At 41.2% G+C, this 6,000-nt stretch overlaps 1 protein-coding gene across 1 annotated transcript in view; it reads right to left on the bottom strand.

Moving 5' to 3' along the window:
- Nucleotides 1-5,720, bottom strand: part of LOC130120516 (solute carrier family 4 member 11-like) — a 31,391-nt gene extending 25,671 nt beyond the window's left edge. Inside the window, exon 1 of the mRNA XM_056289088.1 lies at nt 5,644-5,720. The gene's annotated coding sequence lies outside the window, so the exon portion shown is untranslated. The remainder of the gene's footprint in view (nt 1-5,643) is intronic.
- Nucleotides 5,721-6,000: the final 280 nt, after the last annotated feature.

A 6,000-nucleotide genomic window follows, 5' to 3' on the forward strand; every position in this document is an offset into this window, starting at 1 on the left:
CAGTAAGGAAGCGAATGGCATCATCATGTCGTGTTGTGCAGTCGGTTGCCAGAATCGTTTTGACAAACAAAGCGCTCAAGTTTTACCTAATTCCGTCAACTCGCACCCCTTTTAAGGCTAACCGGAGACGTCTTTAGTTGCAAGCAATCAGAAGAAGCGATTGGAGCGTGGAACTAATTAAAAATGCCCGCATTTGCAGTGATCACTTCATAACAGGTAAGTTAACATTAGGCCTCAGCTAACAGGCTAATCAGCTATAATGTTACATCGCTCAACTTAGAACAACAAACATTAAATAACGTAATTATTGAGTCCTGTGCATATATAAATAACAGTCTTCGCAAGCAACAGAGTAATTATGTTCAAGTTGAGCTGAACTAGCTTAAAAGCTAACGTACCTTGGTTCAATTTTGCTAAAGTTGTGTTGTTAGTAACTGTTAATGTAGTAATGGTAGGCCAATGACCTGATTTGGTGTGTTAACGTTACTGTAAGTCCCTGGAATACACTTTATATGTACAGGAGAGGCATCTGAGGACTTCGGCAGTCCTGACTTTGTCCCGTCTGTCTTCTACTCAACCCAGTCCAGCAAAGACGATGCAAAACATGAGAGGTAGACATGGTCACTTCCTTGAGATTTGTTGTTCTCTGTGATCACCCAGCATGACTCGATATAGCATGACTCGAAGCGCAGAGAAGAAATGGTGAGTAATTTAATGAAAGCTATATTTTTGTCAGGATTATCTGTTAGGCCAGATAGTTTCTGTTATGTTTACATTATCTCATGAAGCCCTTTGAGGCATGCTATGTGATTTCCACTGACTTGAATTGAGGATGTGATAAACCTATGGTCAACTGAGTAAATTAACTGTTTTGTACAGTTAATGCTTGCTCTTTTCTGTGTGTATTAGATATGAGAGAAAAAGATGATGGGATGAAACCCCCCACAGACGGCCAGACAATGGACATCAGTCCAGAGAAGTTGTTGATGAGGCTGCATCAGAATCCACACACGCTTCCCTCTCCCCAAATGATTGCGGAATGGAGCCTGGTGCTGGTCATTGCACTGGTAAGAACTTCTAACATCTTAACTATTGTACAGTAGGACAGTCACTACCAGGATTAATCAGGTTGTTCTGTTTATATATTTGTTGTGAAAAAGTATTTGGCCATGATTCTGTTTGGCACAGTCTGAAAGATCACCCAGAGTGTAGCCGTTTCCCGGATATGAAAAATAGGACTGTGAAATTTCTATTTATGTTTATATCTAATCTCTTTTTTCAGAAGCCATGGCCCTGAAGGCTCTCCATGATGACCTCAAACAGAAGTACAGCCAACTTTCTACTGAATGTGACAACCTGCTTGTGGACATCAACAAACTCAAACCCGAGAATGAACAACTAAAAGCAACACTCAGGAACACAGTTTTCCTTTAGCTCTATCAAATGCAAAGCAGCACAGGTTCTGTTTTTCACAGGTCTGACCAGTGTCATTTTTGAGTGGTTGCTCCAAACAGTTAAAGACAGTGTAGAAGTTGTGTGTGGCTCTCTGACCCTGGCCGACCATCTATTGGCTATCCTGATGAAACTCCGATTAGGGCTCAGCAACGAGGATATTGCATTCAGATTGAATGTTACCGAATGTGACATCTCTAAAATTATGAGAAGTTGGCTCCCTGTTATGTCTCAGGTTTTGAAACTTCTCATCAAGTGGCCAAGCAAGCATGCAATATTAAGGAATATGCTAAAATGTTTTAAATACACGCATTGCAGATGCATTATTGACTGCACTGATTTTTTTATTAACAGACCCACAAATCTAAGCTCCTGAGCCCAAACATATTTGAATTATAAGAGCCACAACACAGGTAAGTATTTGGTTGGCATGTCACCTGCAGGAGCCATTACTTTTCTGTCTGCAGGTTGGGGCTGGGCATGTTTCTGATAAACAACTTACAGCTGAGTCTGGATTTTATGACCTCTAGAAGTAAATGATGAGATACTAGCAGATTGTGATTTTACCATCAGACTTGAGCTTGCCGTACACGGTGCCACCCTTAGAATCCCTCACTTTACCAAAGGTAAAAAGCAGCTCTCTGCTCAAGAAGTGGAAACATCAAGGCGTTTGTCTAATGTGAGAATACACATTGAAAGAGTAATAGGTAGATGGAAGAATTTCCAAAATTCTGACAACTGTTACTCCACTCACACAGGTAGACCTCTTAGATGACATGGTGATTGTGTATGCAGCATTAACAAACCTTTGTAAATGTATATTCCCTAGAATATAACTTGTCAATGTTTTTGATAAAGGATCCATGAAATTATAATCTACATTTTCTAGTATGTAGAGTCAAAGATAAATTTCAAGGTTCAAGGTTTTTTTAGTCATATGTTTATGTGCAGGTACAGCAGCAGACATGAGGTAATTTTTTTTTTTACAAGATGCACACTTATTGTGAAAAAAAATATTGAGATTAATTCAACATTCAATTTTTTTAATGTAAGATACAACTACAGGCAATGCCAATTTATTGCTGCATTAAATGATTTGTTTCGCAGTACATATTTTTGACTTAATTTTTTTGCACTGCTCACAATACCAATCCACAACCTTTCTTTTGATTTCAAATTAGTAAAAATGAAATAGTATGTCCTGGACATGACCGCTAGTAACAGTTGTATGCATCCAGAGATGTGTACGCTTTCAAGTTCTCCCAGGAATAAAGACTTGGTGTGTCGATCAGGTATTCGTGAATATTTTGTCTCGTCATTAATCCACTGACCTGCGCCTAAATCATATGGGTCTCCAAGGCGTATCCCATTCACCAAGGTTAATTTCGTAGCATAACTGGTCTTATCACTGGGTGACAAGCTGTTTTAGTAGGCGAAAAACATTTTAAAACGAAAATCAAACCGTTGTAACATATTGGAAGTCGCTGGCCGTCTTCATACCAAGCCGAGACGGTAATCATCAGTCGAGTAACGTTCTTCCTGCAGCCAAGCTGCGCGCGCATCCCCAGTGTTCGATCACAAGTAATTCCTCTATAGGTTCCTAAATAAATTTCACTCGCGCTAGTTTCCGTCCGTGGTGGCGGTATGCGGCTTCCGTAGTTTCCGCCTCCGCAAGTAAATGTGCGCCATCATGGACCAGAATAAGCGGCGGTCGAAAGTGTGGTTGGCACAGTGCAACGCCTGTGGCAAAGTTATTTCGTGCAAGGGAAGATGCACAACAAATATGCTCGAACATCTTCGCCCACACGGTGTACAAATTAACCAGTATACCCTGTTTGACACGTTGCGCCGGTCTCCCATCTCCTGCCTCGGCGTCCTCTTCAGCCAACGCTGGGCAAACAGCAAGCAGCACATCGCCGCAGTTGGGTAAGTGAAAATTAATAACGTTTATCTTTTTCGCAACAGCGAGACAGCAAACAAAATACATGAGCGAATTGCTATAAACTGTAAGCATATACTGAAATGTGACATTTTGTTGGCCAGTCAGCAGCAAAACGCTGGGGATCCTCGCCGCCAATGTGTGGTATCGTAGTAGATTTCAATAACGACAGCAGGTAATGTTAAGAAAATGTTTATTGAGATCGCTAAGCATTCAACGTTACATGCATAGCCGCCATTTTATATGGCGTATACAGCCTAAGAAGGCAATGTTATGTATGCACACATCGACAGTGCTGCATTTGATTTGGTGCTGTTCTATTGTGCTGGGATCGATTGGTGATGCCTGCGGGCTCTGGGTTGTTTGATCGGGTCTGCCTTTGATGCTGGGTCAGTCTAAATAAAGAATGCCACGGAGAGGTTGTGTCGAGCGACAGCGCTGTGTCCTGACGTGATTTAAAAATACAATAGGCAGATACGCTCAATTTTCTAAACAAGAACTGTTTCTAATTTAAGGAGTTTAATACCTGGTAGTGCGAGTCAGGGTGTGACTGTCTTTATTTCTTCATCTTCATGTATGAAGATGGTTGTTGTAAATGTAAATATAAGAATGAGACATTCACATGAATGACCCGTTCTTAAAACAGAATGGCTTGTATTAAGTTTTTTTTAAATCAATTTTTATTCTGTGAAACTAGCGCGTGACCTGTTTTGACCCCGCCTCTCAAAGAACCGGGATCGAGAATCGTTAAGAACCGGAATTGAAAAGCAGAATCGGAATCGTTAAAATCCAAACGATGCCCAACCGTAAGCACAAGTCACACAACTTTACCCAGCATTGATAGCGTAAAGCTATCAATGCTGGGCAAAGTTAACATCGCCTGTCAACTTGATGAGGGCCACCGCCTTTCTATACTGAGACACAATGAGCTGAGAAAGAAATCACGGATTTTGAACTGTATTAAACATTGTGGGGCACGTGAGCTAGCTCTGCGGGGTCCGACGAATCTCCGACTTCACTCCAGCGGGGCGTGTTTCTTGACCTCGTTGACCAGCTCTCCTTTTTGGATAGCCAGTTAGCCGATCACCTGTCAAACACAGGTTGCCAAGTACACGTCTAAGATAAGCCAAAATGAGTTGCTTGATGTACGTTACTTGTTTATTGACAAAAAGTGGCTGATGAAATATCGCAGGCACCATTTGTGGCTGTGCAAGCTGACGAAACAACCGATGTGGCATGTGTAAGCCAGTGCGTGATTGTGCTCAGGAAACAATGTGAGAACAATCTTCAGAGCACTTTTTCTGAAACACTGAAATTAACACAAATATCCATCACAACCCACATGACATCTGCAGAGTCAGAGATGTGTTTCAGTACACTTAAGAGGATCAAATCATTCCTCCGAAGTACTATGGGACAGGATAGGCTGAACGCCCTGGCTATGCTGTTTATTGAGCAGGACTTCATCCAAAAATCACCGGACTTCAGTGACATGGTGATTAACCTGTTTGCAGGTCGTTGATGTGACCTTTTCTTCAAATAAGGTAGGCCCAACCCTATAGACCTCTTAAAAGACCATCAGACACGTTTAGCTTTCCTGTCTACATATTGCTTGTCTCTCTTCTGTAATGACCATTATTTTTGCTGTGCTTACCCAATTGTTTTATTCGGGACATGTTTGACACAATGTGTTGCAAAATAAAAACAGCTGCAGTATTTATTGGCAGTCGATTCAGTTGGGACACATTTTGTTGTGCATCCTTACGTGAGCCCTTTTCTGACATTTTAGGCTACATGATTCTGCAATGTGTTCTATCATGTAGCATATCATTCCATCATTCTTGCTTATATGTTGTTCTTGTTAAAAATGGCATGTGCTAACGTGTACAGAGAAAAATAGTCAAATGGTATGTGAGTGAGTGAGTGAGTGAGTGAGTGAGAAAGAGAATTTTTTGGCATCAGGCCATTCTTATACTTCTCTGTAGTGTTGTTGTAGAGCACTTGCTCTAACTTGGTATCTCAGATGTTATGTTATGTTGCTGTTACTGCAGTGTGAACTATAGATGGGTATACTATATTTGTTAGCCCACTCATCCAATATCACCACCAGCGTCACTGCCCATTATTCATGTTATTACATGCAGCTTTGTTTATCCTGCTATGCTTACATCGCAGAGTACCAAGAGCAGCCTGATATACTTTTAGTGTTTAGATGGTTTTCTAAGCTGTAGATGTCAGCAAAACACACACACCTGAAATACTGCTCTGGAACTGGTTGTCATAGATGTGGTCCTTGTGAGCGACAGAGGACTTTTTGCCCTGTGCACAATCCTCCTGCTCCCCGTCACAGAGCTCTGTGGACACACCATGCAACTAGTCAAGGATTTAAAAGTTGAACGGTTATACAATTCCTTGGCTTAGAAAAGAAAAGCAAATCACTCATCATCCGCTATAAAACTTGGACATGTCCATAAGACTGAAGTAATTCCGTGGCAAGGTGATTGTAGCAGTTTCACTTGAAAATTAGTTTTGTGTACAATTTGGCGAATTACAGGTAACAACCAGCAATAACAAAGGCCATTTTTAAGGACATTTTCAACTGTTTATCT

This window comes from Lampris incognitus, chromosome 1 (assembly GCF_029633865.1).
Source record: "Lampris incognitus isolate fLamInc1 chromosome 1, fLamInc1.hap2, whole genome shotgun sequence".
NCBI classification, from domain to species: Eukaryota; Metazoa; Chordata; class Actinopteri; order Lampriformes; family Lampridae; genus Lampris; species Lampris incognitus.